We start from the raw sequence: 14,706 nt of genomic DNA on the forward strand, positions 1-14,706 counted from the left end.
CCTTGATAACAGATGAAAGACAACCTCAGCAGGGACTGAGAATTGTAAGCCAATGTCATGTTTGCAAAATTGTATAAAGAGTTAAATCCATAGAGAGAGGAGTGACTGTGAAAACAAGAAAGTTAATAACATTTTCATTACTACTGATTCAAAGAGCCTATGTAAGGGAATGATTTAGATCAAAGCTCTCAAAGTTGTGCGTGCTGGATTTGCCTTTTACTGTGATACCTGTTGTGTATTGCAGTAGTGATCATGATAGATTAAAGTGATGCTTTTCAGGCTTTAATATGTACACAAGACACCTGGAGATATTGCTAAAATGCAGATTTTGATTTGATATATCTGGAGTGGGGCCCAGGTTCTGCATTTCTAATAAGCTTGCAGTGTTGCTGTACTGTCTATTTAGGGACTGTATTTTGAATAAAAAGAGATTAAAGGAGCCAAGAATGTCCAGACTAAGGCCAAAGAAACAATTTACATGAGTACATGAATAAATGTTACATTTTTGAGGGACTGGAATTAGTTCAGGAAGCTTAGATCATAAGGGATAAGTGGGTCATGAAGCATGTTGGAGGATGAGTCTGCAGAGGTTAAGTAGGGCCAGATTATGAAGGGCATGATGATTTACTAAGGAATGTTAACTTCATGATGGAGGCTGTGGAGGGGCCATTTTCAGAAGTAGAATGTTTCATCAGATTAGTGCTTTAGAATAAAGAGATACATTATATTTTTATCAAGTTAAGTACTTGTGGCTAATCCTGATAGGGATTTCATATGAGTAGACTTATAGAGCTAAGCTGGGGAGAGGCATTTGAATATCCAGCCAGTATATGTATAGGCATAGAATCCAAATAGGCAGAATGAAGAATGAAAAGAGAGTCAAAGTCCAAACTCAGGGGGATATGAACATTAACAGGGCAGAGGGGGAGGAGGACAAAGATGACGAAGATGTGTCCAGAAATATAGAAAGAAAACAAGCAGTTTCATTCCCTCCTAAGTAGAGAGACTATTAAACAGTGTCATAAGATAGAGTCTGAATATTCATCACTGGTTTGTCAGTTAGAGGTTAGTTATTTGTAACTTTAACAAGAAATATTTTCAGTGGAGTGCTGGAGACAAAAGCCATGTTGTAAAATGAGGAGTGAAATGTAGATGAGGAAGTGTATTCTGGTGTGATCCATTATTTTTAAGAAATATTGGTTGAGAAAGTTTGTGAAGAGATGGGGGGAACTCTTTCTTTCGCTCGGCCCCGTGGCGTCAACAAGGTGGGCAAGTGTCGCGGTCTTTGTACTGCCAGGAAGCTCTGTAGTCACTGACAGGACCAAAAGTGGCATGATAAACAATACAGGAAGGCCCATTTGGGCATAGCCCTGAAGGCCAACCCTTTTGGAGGTGTTTCCCATGCAAAGGGAATTGTGCTGGAAAAAGTAGGGGTTGAAGTCAAACAGCCAAATTCTGCCATCAGGAAGTGTGTCAGAGTCCAGCTGATCAAGAATGGCAAGAAAATCACGGCTTTTGTACCCAATGATGGTTGGCTGAACTTTATTGAGGAAAATGATGAAGTTCTAGTTGCTGGATTTGGTCGAAAAGGTCATGTTGTTGGTGACATTCCTGGAGTCCGCTTCAAGGTTGTTAAAGTAGTCATGTCTCCCTTTTGGCCCTATACAAAGGCAAGAAGGAAAGACCAAGAGTATAAATTTTGCTGATGAAAACATAGTAAGAAATTTTCATATTCCAGAAAAAAAAAAAGATTGGAGAAGAGTTAGGGTAAAAATGTATATTTGCTTGAAGTATTGGTTCAGGAGAGTGCTTACAGAAAAGGGAAAATCAAAATTGGAGTCAGAAACTTGGCTTTCATCTTCACTGTGTTCTTTTTACTGTTCTTTCAAATCTGTATAATTATGAAATCCTGCCAACTTGACCTTGTGTTTCTTATTTCTGTTTACTACTTGCTTCTCCATTCCCATCATCAGTGTGTTAGTTTCACCCTTACCATCCCTTGTTTGAAGTCTTGAATAGACCTTTTTGATCTTTTCCTCTTCTACTCCATAAACAAAACAAAGTAAGCAAAAAAAAAAAAAAATCACCAGGGAAAAAGAAATCCTATCTTTCACAGTCTTTGATAGAAACCATGGAGATTATAGAAACTAAGGGATCTACAAATCTGACCCTGACACTCAGCTTTTTTTTAAAAGCGAGACAGAGACAGAGAGAGAGAGAGAGAGAGAGAGAGAGAGAGAGAGAGAGAGAGAGAATTTTTAAATATTTATTTATTTAGTTTTGTTTTCGGTGGACACAACATCTTTGTATGTGGTGCTGAGAATCGAACCCCAGCCGCACGCATGAGCGCGCTACCGCTTGAGCCACATCCCCAGCCCGACACTCGGCTTCTTAAAACTCCTCACTGACTTCTTGTCACCAACAAATGATGAAGGTCAAGCTTTTTAATATGATGTACAGCAGTAACCTAGGGATTTTTTTCCACCTTCATTTCCTGCCACATACTGCCAATCACTTTGATCTTTTAACACTAATAAGACTTTATAATTTCTCTTCTCTCCCTTTCCTACATACTTGTTTTTGTTTTTTCCTCCACACTCCATTGTTTTGTACGTCTTGCAGTTTCCTTGGGGACCCTCTCCCCCGTTTCCTCTCTCCTGCACCCAGTTGTTAGATGCTCCTTTCTGTGTTTCTATAATATCATATAATCACTTTCTATGTGATTGACATTTCTTCAGTTTTCACTGTTCATATTAGATCGATAGGAATTTTTCTAATTCATCTCTGTCCTTGTTGCCTGCCTTACTGATTGTGGAGTTGATGCTTAACTCATGTTCATTGAGATTTGAAGAGAGTAATGCATGTATGTTGTGGCTTGTCACTGTGCCTGAGAGGAATGGTTGAATTTCACCAAGTGGCGTTTGATGGGAAAAACATTCTATTTACTGTAGCTGGCAAATCACAAAGCATTGAGGCAGTAAGTTTGATAATATTTACAATATGCTGAATACTCCTTTTAGACAGGAGAGAAGAGGTAGAAAATATAACAGAAGATACGGTTAGAAAAATAAGTTGAGTGAAGATGAAATGGAGTCTGGGATCTCATGCTTTAAGGTTTTTCTTCTTTCACCGTAACAATGGGCAAATCTTTTTATTATTAATCTGGGAAATAATACTAATTCTTGAATTTTGAGGAAAGGTTCTGTGTCTTCTGGAATTATCAGATGTGGATAACCCTGTCTTGTTGTGCCACATTTTAATAATTTCTGTTTTTTATTAAGGTTTAATTACCTTCCTAAAATGGTACTGCCCTTTTTGAATATGCAAGTACTTTATATCATTGTGTTTTCATGTCCTCAGACCTTGATGACTCCTAGATTTTTTTTTACTCAGAGATAATCATTTAACAAGGCATTTTACATTATTTTTCTTTTAATATAGAAAATACTCTAATATTCACCTACTTTTATACCCCTTAAAGAACTTTATAACATTGCTTCCTTTTGGTTTGATAACTTGTTGCTCAGAATTGCTTGGGGAAATCTGTAAATCTGCAAATTTTGCTGTGCATATGCTTGCTTGTTCAGGTTATTTGTAAAAATGTTCAAAGATTGATTTTACATCATTCATGAGGGGGAGTAACTCTTCATCCTTGACTTTTGCTTATTTCCTTAAGCCAGCATCTAATTTGTAGTTGTAAGATCCCCAGTTGTATTTCGATATATTTAAATGTGATATTTTGAAATCATGGAAGTATATCCAGGGACTGAATATATTTGAGATATAGACAAGTTATGTCAAAGAGGGGAATAGTGTATAGAGTTAGCAGCCATACAAAAGGGATGTGTCTCTTATTGTGTTTCTGTAGAGAAAACAGAAAGCTGTGGCTTTGTTGTAGCTGAAGAGAGAATTCTATTAATAAATCAACAATAAATGTTACAATGTAGTTTATATATAAATGCTAGGTTGCATGAAAAACCAGCTGAATACTAGTCAAGTAAGTAGGAAATCCAGGACAATGAAAAACATCAAGAGGCAAAATAACCTGGACATTTCATGAAGAAAATGGGATTTCAGTGAACTTTGAAAGATGAGTTAAAATTCAGGTTGATGGAATGTGGTTGTGGGTGGTGTGTGGTGGGTTGCAGGTAGGGGCTTGAACTAAGATAGGGACAGCAAGAATGGTATACTTGCAGTGTAGGAATTAAAACTGGCACAGGGATAAGGTTGAGAGGGTATGATTGAGAGGCTAAATTATTGCCACATTACTTATGTAGGGTCTTGAATGTCAGAGTAAATAGAGGGTAAGGGGTTTAGGGGTGTACAAGGTGGTATGTGGGGATAGATACGAGAAGAGGTGTATGTGTTACTATATTCTCTTTCAGGCAAAAACATATTTTAGTAGACTATAAAATAGAAGAAAATCTTAGATACTTAGAAATGCCCATTGTCCTACTCTCATGTAGCATAGCATCAAATTAAGCCTAGGCTTATTTTTTCTCCCTTTAATATTCTACTTGGTCATCCTGCCTTGTTATTTATTTAATAAAATATGTTAGTTTCAATAACTCTGCCTGTCTGCCCCTTTTTTAAAAAAATTTTTATTGTTGGTTGTTCAAAACATTACATAGTTCTTGACATATTGTATTTCACACTTTGATTCGAGTGGATTATGAACTCCCATTTTTACCCCATATACAGATTGCAGCATCACATCGGTTATACATCCACTGTTTTACATATTGCTATATTAGTGTCTGTTGTATTCTGCTGCCTTTCCTATCCTCTACTATCCCCCATCCCCTCCCCTCCCATCTTCTCTCTCTACCCCATCTACTGTGATTCATTTCTCCCCCCCCCCTTTTTTTTCCTTTCCTCTCACTTCCTCTTGTATGTAATTTTGTATAACCCTGAGGGTCTCCTTCCATTTCCATGCAATTTCCCTTCTCTCTCCTTTTTCCTCCCACCTTTCGTCCCTGTTTAATGTTAATCTTCTTCTCATGCTCTTCCTCCCAACTCTGTTCTTAGTTACTCTCCTTATATCAAAGAAAACATTTGGCATTTGTTTTTTAGGGATTGGCTAGCTTCACTTAGCATAATCTGCTCTAATGCCATCCATTTCCCTGAAAATTCTATGATTTTATCATTTTTTAATGCAGAGTAATACTGCATTGTGTATAAATGCCACATTTTTTTTTATCCATTCATCTATTGAAGGGCATTTAGGTTGGTTCCACAGTCTTGCTATTGTGAATTGTGCTGCTATGAACATTGATGTAGCAGTGTCCCTGTAGCATGCTCTTTTTAGGTCTTTAGGGAATAGACCGAGAAGGGGAATAGCTGGGTCAAATGGTGGTTCCATTCCCAGCTTTCCAAGAAATCTCCATACTTCTTTCCAAATTGGCTGCACCAATTTGCAGTCCCACCAGCAATGTACAAGTGTACCCTTTTCCCCACAACCTCGCCAGCACTTGTTGTTGTTTGACTTCATAATGGCTGCCAATCTTACTGGAGTGAGATGGTATCTTAGGGTGGTTTTGATTTGCATTTCTCTGACTACTAGAGATGGTGAGCATTTTTTCATGTACTTGTTGATTGATTGTATGTCCTCCTTTGAGAAGTGTCTGTTCAGGTCCTTGGCCCATTTGTTGATTGGGTTATTTGTTTTCTTATTGTTTAATTTTTTGAGTTCTTTGTATACTCTGGATATTAGGGCTCTATCTGAAGTGTGAGGAGTAAAGATTTGTTCCCAGGATGTAGGCTCCCTATTTACCTCTCTTAGTGTTTCTTTTGCTGAGAAAAAACTTTTTAGTTTGAGTAAGTCCCATTTGTTGATTCTAGTTATTAACTCTTGTGCTATGGGTGTCCTATTGAGGAATTTGGAGCCCAACCCCACTGTATGTAGATCGTAGCCAACTTTTTCTTCTATCAGATGCCATGTCTCTGATTTGATATCAAGCTCCTTGATCCATTTTGAGTTAACTTTTGTGCATGGCGAGAGAAAGGGATTCAGTTTCATTTTGTTGCATATGGATTTCCAGTTTTCCCAGCACCATTTGTTGAAGATGCTATCCTTCCTTCATTTCATGCTTTTAGCCCCTTTATCAAATATAAGATAGTTGTAGTTTTGTGGATTGGATTCTGTGTCCTCTATTCTGTACCATTGGTCCACCTACCTGTTTTGGTACCAGTACCATGCTGTTTTTGTTACAATTGCTCTGTAGTATAGTTTGAGGTCTGGTATTGCTATACCGCCTGATTCACACTTCCTGCTTAGAGTTGTTTTTACTATTCTGGGTCTTTTATTTTTCCATATGAATTTCATGATTTATCTGCCCTTTTTGAATTAGTTCTTGAGTAAAGTTATACCTTTGCCAGAATGCCTCATTTAACATGCCATTTCTGATTCTTCTTGTTAAAACATTTATGTCTTGAGAGCAGATGTCACAGTTTGTACAAATCTTTGGCTTATCTAGTCCCCTGTGGGCTATTCACAAGGGAGTTGGCTCTAAATATTGGAGATTTATGCTTTAGCCATAACACCTTTAAGCCTGGTAACTGTACAGTGACTGTAAATATCATAATTATCATGACTCTGTTTTTAAATTGCAAGAGCTGTTTACCCTGACTTATTTCATTCTCTCCTATTTAATCCACTGACTGTATCATGAAGGAGACCCCATATTTCCTTTGTCTCTTTTAATGAGTTTTTTTTTCATTGCTTCTCATTGTGGGCTGCTTTCTCCATATGTGCCATACCCTTTTCCTTCTTTGTACTTTATACTTTCTTTTTCTGCTTTCTACGTATAGCTAGAATCTTTTCCATATACTGCGTCTTTTCTAACTGGTTCTTTTTATCCTTTTTGGTCTTTCTTCACATTTCTTTTATACTTTGTTTGCCAGTAAGCACACAAATTATTTTAAATAATTCCTATATTTTTGATATGTTTGTTTTTCAAAATGGATTTCAGATTTCTCTTAGGCAGAAAAAGACTCTTTTCTTTTGGTGTGTTTTCCTAATGTTTTGCCAACTTTGAGCATTTAGATATGGTTAATGTCTGATGCTCAGTCTCCTCTCCTGAGCCCAGAGTGCTCACACAGCTCATGTATGGAGAGGTGCCTCACCTATGTTGAAAGTCCTCTGGTTCCAATACTTGTTGATTTTAATGATATTAAACAGTACCTAGAAAGAAAGATATATATATATATATATATATATATATATATATATATATATATATATATATATATCTTTCCCTCTCTCTCTCTCTTTTTTTATATTAGTTTTGAGTAAATAAAGTGTCATCAAGTTAATACAGCAAATTAATCAAATTGTTAAGTAATATTTATTCTGTATTTACCTGCTACTAATCATTTTCTTTGCATTTTAATTCCTAAATTCTAAGGACTTGAAGGGTCATCAAGAAATAATTTAACGTGCTGTGCATTTTAAGTCAGGGTTTTAGTCAAATAAGAAAATTTATAGAATGTCTAGCCTACATGCCTCTGCATTTATGTATATGTCATGTGTCTAATTACAAAGACATTTTTACAACAGATATATCAATATTTTTGAAGGAAAAAAAAAGCTGTGTTCTCTGTTGTGGGTAAGTTGTAGCAAGCAAAAGTATAGAACAGCTGCTCTTACATCTTCTGTCTTTTCAGTTTCAGTGGACTTGAGCAGATATGTATTTAAAAAAATTGTTATATAAATATTCTGAGGCCTAAGTCACATCCTTGGCCATCTGGTAAGATTTTGTTTTAAAGCTTGCTGCCTGCTTTTGGGGGTCACCCATAGAGCTGCTTATATTGCCAGCATCTTGCTTTTCTTCAGAGTGACACCTTATTGATCTTTCTGCTCATTCTCTTCTCATTTCTTTTTTCCATTTGCATTCCTTATGAGATGATTTTGTTTTTTCATGGTCTTTGACATGAGTAGGAGAGAGAATGATTTGAGTGGCTACTATAATAGGGACTTCTCTTTTTGCCCCTAAATATGATCCTAGGGATTGAACCCAGGGCCTTGTGCTTGCTAGGAAAGTGCTTTGCCACTGAGCTACATCCTCAGCCCTTTTAAAAATTTTGATTTTGATACAGGGTCTTTCTAAGTTGCTTCCCTTTCCCTAGACTTTTCAGCATCTGGGATTACAGGCATGTGCCACCACTCCTCAGCTGTATTATGGATTCTTACTTGTAAAGATTGTTTGCTCTCAGATACAGGTTATTTTTACCCAGCATAGCAGCAAACCTGCTTGTATACTTTCCATTTCCTCTTACAAATTAGCATTAAAAACATGAGTCCATGGTTTGGTATTTATGTATGCATTCTATTACAGTACAATTTTAAAGACTGATAACTGCCTTCTTACTAGCTCTCTACTTACTAGTTTTGTATCCATCAAATCAAATAATACATTATTTTTTCCATATTAAACATACAGGAGTGACTGGGGTTGTGGCTCAGTGGTAGAGTGCTCGCCTAGCATGTGTGAGGCCCTGGGTTTGATCCTCAGCACCACATAAAAATAAATAAATAAAATAAAGATGATATTGTGTCCTAAGAAAAACATTCAGAAGTCAAGTCTCATTAGAAGTAAAACATGCCTTTATGATAAAAGTTTCTTAGGTCCTAATAGAAAGTTGATTTCATGAGTATTTAGCATGTTATGCAGTTGATTTAAAACCTTGGTAGCTTACATTGTATTATACTTTATATTATCAGAGTATTTCTGAACAGACATCTTTCTCTCTTGCTTCTTTTTCAGTCTGACAACAGCAGACTGCCATGATTTTTCATCTGATGATTTGGTAAAACTGCCACTTCTACAAATTCAGAAACATTGCAATTTTGGCTCATACAATTGAAGAAATATTGATTAGACCTCTTCCTTTGACAGGAATGCTACTGGATGACCATGGTAGGAGTCTGGGGTCACCCACCACTGTCCCTAGGTCATCTAGTAGAGCAAGGTTTGTGGCAGCTGCTGTTAAATGCATTCTTTCTGAAAATTATAATGATTTCCCTTATTACTAACATGTCTTCTAACTCCCAGTATCTTAGATATATTTGGTTTTATATATAAACATTTTAGTAATAGAAGTAATACTTACCTTTTAATAGTTCTTAGGATTTTCCTTTGTTAGAAATAACCATTGCCTTACCTTCTTGGAGGAACCTTTTTAAGTACATAGGAGAAAAAGCAATAATAAAAATTGCACAGAATAATTTCCAGGTACAGGACTATTTGTAGAGAAGGCAGAGTGGTTTATGTGCTTTGGAATAGCCCATTTGACACCTAACTTGTAGTTTCTCACTTTGGAGACATTCATAGTAGCTTCATTTCCAGATGTGTTCCTTCAAATGCACATATATATTATTTGTGATGAAACATTGTTTTTTTATCAGATGAACTAATATAATTTTGAGGAGATGATTGAACATATAAGAGAGGGTATATTCTAAGAAGGCCTTATATTGCTATATGTATTATATTGATGGACTGCCAAGCTTGCAATGATGGAGTGTCTAGAAAAGTGCTGCACAAAAAATATAGTGCAAGCCACAAGTGTGAGCCACAAAAGGAAATTTTAGATTTCTAGTAGCTACATCAAAATATTTGAACCTGTAATCAGTATGAAAATTATTAATGAGAATTTTTTTGTACCAAGTCTTTGAAATCCAGCATGTATTTTACATTTAAACACATTTCAGTCCAGATTAGGCACATTTCTAATGTGTGATAACTCCATATGGCTAGTGGCCATTGTATTAGATTGCTCAAATCTAAAGCATGTGGTGAGGTAAAACTATGGTAATTAGAAAATTGCTGAAGGCCAAAGATGAACACACATGAAACTCTTAGGACCTACCTCATGAAGGGAATGTTGTATGAAATTGTTTTGTATGCATATTGTTTTGGGAGAGAATCAAAAATTGGTATGAAACAGAGTTTTGGTAAATGATGATGAAATTGTCTGGAAGTTAAGAATAGTAGAAATTTAAAAGGTTTCAGGAAAATAGAAAATGGCAGAACTTGACAATTACCAGTTTATTTTAAGATGACCAGAGTAACTGATTATCATTTTAAGAAAAACATCTTTTCCTACTAAGGGCTTTTTATCCAAGGCTGTGTCATCATTACAAAGTTTGAAGGAGAAAGGTAGTCATTCATAATGACACCCCAGAGAAACTATTGAGATGAGCAGATAAAATTCATTGCAGAGGCATAATGTGGGTAGCAAGGAGGCAGAGAGGATGATTTACACTAATACAGTAGAGAGGAAGAGTCTGAGGTAAATGATTGATTTTTATGGAGTAAAAACCGGACAAAGTTCTTGGTGACCTAAGAGCAAATGAAAGCTCATGCAGAATATGGTATCAAAATTTATTGCTCAGGCAGTGACTAAGAGGGCCTTGTGTAGAGTCATTGGCCATAGAATATAAATGTAGTTAAGACCTGAGTGGGCCACTTTGTTTTCATTGGCAAGTTACAACCACCCAAGCCTCAATTTCTTCGTCCAAAAAAATTGTATGGATTAAATTGTATGAATTAAATACAGAATCTGCATGTAGTGACCTTGACTAGTATGGCAGATTTCCTGTTATTATTTTTAGTTGGGGACATCAGAGGGGATAAAAGAGTGACTATCATGTATTTTTGGAATGTATGTTCACACTGTCTCTCCCCTTAAAGCAGTTTTTAAGAAGAGGAAGGCCCCCATCTACAGGAAAAAAAACTGTTTCAGTAGTTAGGATAATTGTTTTGTTTCATAATTTCCTGATTTTTCTGTAGCACCTTTCAGATCACATTATATATTTTTCCTACAAGAAACCTTTGTCCTCCAGTATATTGGTATGATCATTGAGTATCTCAACAAGATCCAAGGAAACCATGTCATTGTTACTCAGGAAATACTATTGTACTTGAGTGTTTCTCTTGCAATTTTTTCTCTGTTGAATGGAGTAATAAACACTTTATTTAAGGGAGGAACAGTTTTCAAGATTTGGTGAAACCTCTTGATCAGTAATTGATGAACATTGTTTTACACATAAATTATATTAGGTGAAGAAAGTACTTTCTAAATCTCATTTTGTGAGTTGTGTTGATAATAAAAATGAGAAGTCTGGGATTGAGTATGTGGACCTAATCACCTTATCTCTTTAGGGTATAGTTGGGATTGTTTTTCAAACTGTGATTTGAGGACCTTTCATTATTAGAATTACTTTTGAGTAGTAGATAAAAATGCAGATTCTTAGGCTACATGTTTGACCTACTGAATCAATCTAATGGTAGAGCCAAGAATGTTTTATTTCACACTCAACTGTATCTGTTGTACATCATATGGATTTTGAGAACCACTGGAAAGGATGGCTCTAAAGATCTGGTTTGGTTCAAGCAAGCATCTACTCATATTATTATTGGATTAGGAGTTGTGTAGGAATGATGTTATCTATTTCTCTTAACACTGTAGGATTGTTATAAGGATCAACTAAGATTTTTAAGTTTGTAAAAATAGGATTAAGTGAAAAGATATTTAAATTTTAGACTTCTGTAGATTAAAATCGAAGTGGTAGTGACTTATTAATAATGGTTTCTGTACTAGTTGAGTTTTGGTGAATCTTAGTTCTTATTAAATAGCTTTTGGTGCATGATTGCAGTCCACAAAATTATGTGTTTTTAAATATCCCTATCCCCTTTTAAATTTTTTTTTGGTTTTATTAGTTTCATAGAATCTAAGTAGAATTATAGATATTCAAATTAGATGAATACAGTCTCCCTTTCTGTCCATGGGTTTTGCCTCTGTGGATTTAACCAAACACAGATTGAAATGTATGTTTTTTAAATTGCTTCTGTACTAAACATTTGCAGACTTTTTCCCTTTGTCATTTCCTAAACAGTCCAGTACAATGACTATTTAAATGGCATTTGCATTGTATTAGGTATGTTAAGTAACCTAGAGGTGATTTAAAGTATGCAGGAGAATATGTGTTGGTTATATGAAAATACTATATCACTTTAAATAAGGGAGTTGAAAATCTCTGGATTTTGGTATCTTCAGGGGGTTCTGAGTTTTGTTTTTTCTTTGGTACCAGGGATTGAACCCAGGGGTGCTTAACCACCAAGCAATACTCCTAGCCCTGTTTTATATTTTTATTAGAGACAGGGTCTTACTGAGTTGCTTAGGGTCTCGCTACATTGCTGAGGCTGGGTTTGAACTCATGATCCTCCTGCTTCAGCCTCTGGAGCCACTGGGATTACAGGCATTTGACACCGATCCCAGCTCTTTGTGACTCTTAATTGTTTAAAGGAGGTTATCCAGATTTAGGATTATTTATAATCTATGTTTAATAACCCTTCTCTATCAATTAACCTCTTCTGCCCTCAACAAATAAACAAAAACACCAACACAGAACAAAAAGCCACTCCATCATGACTGTACTTTTTGGAGATAAAATATCCTCTATTTTCTCCATTTTCAGAGAGTACAGACTGTTATTGAGCATCTACCTTGTATTAGTTACAGTGTTTCATACTTATAAATTTTCTTATTTAATTCCTATACATAGTTAATAGAACCCCTTTTTATTTCTCTCTGGATATGAAAAAAGTAACTTATTAAATATGTAGAGCCTCAGCTAAACAGCATTATATTAGAGAATTGGATTTGTGGATCTGGAATGGGCTCAGAATTCAACTTTTTGGCTGAATTATTTTTATGAAGGTTGTTCAGGGCCCACACATTGAGAAACATTGCTCTTGTTTCTTGATGCCTCCAGAGACACAGATTATAGGTACTGACTTTAATGTAAGTTGGAGATAATATAATTTTAGCTTGAACATTTAAATGTTGGACATCACAACGCCATGTGTGTTCATGTGTATTTTCCACGGGAACTCAAGATGATATTTATAGAGATGTCAAATGAAGGGACAAACCCACTATCTGTAGGTCATACCTGATAAGAAATTGGTTTGATAAAACTCATTTTATTTGTTTATATCACTGTTCTTCCTTTCCTCAGTTAGGTATATACCATAAATTTCTTATGTGTGTTTGAAAAATTATAATATTAAAGACTGAGCTCTTAGACTGGCATTTAAGTATATAATTCTCATTAGCTTATCACTGTCCTTGTCTTTATCAGACTTAACAAGGTTTTAAATACCTGTAGGTATGTAAGTTCCTGTGGGCCTTTATTGCAGTTGTTCCCGCTTCTTAATTTTTCTTTAAAAAGTAAAAGTGTTCTTCCCTGGAAACTGGAGCAGGTGGATGGATGTAAGTGATAAATGGGAAGAGGGTGTGTGAATTCCACCAGGAATTGGTTTTCAGATTTAATAATGACTGTGGATTAGAATTGTTGACCCTTGACGCATCCTCCACCCAGCTGCTTAACTGAGAACAATTCTGATGGATACAGTTGTTCTTTCAACTTCATTTTTGTTGGCTTCTGTCTTTTGCTCCTGTCCCTTTCCCATCTCCTCAGCACACACATGCATCCTTGAGTATGAAAAAAAAAGAGTATTATTATTTAAAGCTGCTGTCTGTGTTTCAAAATTATTTTGTTTTCTCTAACATATATCTTTATCTCAGGCTTCCATTCTGAGGGCAGACCTGAACTAAAAAAATTGGCCAGCCATGGCCTTACTTAGTTTCTAGCATTCCAAAGTAGTTTTTGACTTCGAATAAAGTACATTATCACTTGAACTTATTTGAGTCTTATTTTAGTTTCTTTCAGTGGTCTAGAAATATGACTTTTTTTGCTTCGTTTAAATGTTTCCAAATAAAGATTGAGAACAGCCCCAATAATTATTAAAGTTTCTTTTTAAGATAATGATGGATATAAACATTTCTGTGTAGAAGAAACAGTGGAATGGCATTCAAGATAGGCTAACAAAAGTTACAGAATTCTTTTTAGGACATTTATTTAAAACATAAGGCACAAGTACTTAAATTGAAACAATATAGGAAAGATTAGCAAGACCTCTGGGCAAAGGTGACATGTAAATTCACAAGGAATATAGACAAGGATGTATTGGGTTTTTATTCACTGTGGGTTTAAGTGAATGGTTTAACTTTATTTGCCATTCTTCAGTTTACTTTAATACCATTGTCATCGGTTAATTGTAGTTTGTAATATTAAGTAAAAAGTTGTGTTTATTTTGTCCTTGCTACTTTTTGTTTATGATATCTAGACAAGATAGTAATCTAAAACAACTTTAGTAATTATTGAAAGGTCTTTAAAATGGGCACATATTACTTTTGTTAATATATTTTTTTTACTTTTTTATTAAGCACGAATTCAGAACTGTGAACTAGATTCAGATATTCATTTGATGTAGAATGTAAATCTGAAGTTTCTGGTTGATTTTCTCCAGATTTTCTGTGAAAGGGTGCATGTTCATGTTATTAAAGGAATAGTCTCGCTTTCTTTCTCTCTCTCTTGTTTTTCTTTAAGAGAAAGATTTAGATTTAAAGGCTTTCCCTTGTCTCTTATAAATTAAATAGCAAGTTAGTTAGCTTTCTTTTTTTAAGGGAGATGTAATATTATACAACTATCAGAAATTTAACTGATTTTAAGTGTTTTAAAGATGTAAGTAATTTCATGGGAGTGGAGAAGATGATAATTTATGTATTTTGAAAAACTTAAAATGCAATCAAATTGTGCTTTTAGTAGTTTAAGAAACTAAATTAGAGATGATGTTT

The 14,706-nt window shown here is 35.2% G+C and overlaps 1 pseudogene; it reads left to right on the top strand.

Moving 5' to 3' along the window:
- Nucleotides 1-1,220: 1,220 nt before the first annotated feature.
- On the top strand, nt 1,221-1,696 carry LOC143387478 (small ribosomal subunit protein uS12 pseudogene; annotated as a pseudogene).
- The last annotated feature ends 13,010 nt before the right edge of the window (nt 1,697-14,706 follow it).

This window comes from Callospermophilus lateralis, unplaced genomic scaffold, assembly GCF_048772815.1.
Source record: "Callospermophilus lateralis isolate mCalLat2 unplaced genomic scaffold, mCalLat2.hap1 Scaffold_45, whole genome shotgun sequence".
Lineage (NCBI taxonomy): Eukaryota > Metazoa > Chordata > Mammalia > Rodentia > Sciuridae > Callospermophilus > Callospermophilus lateralis.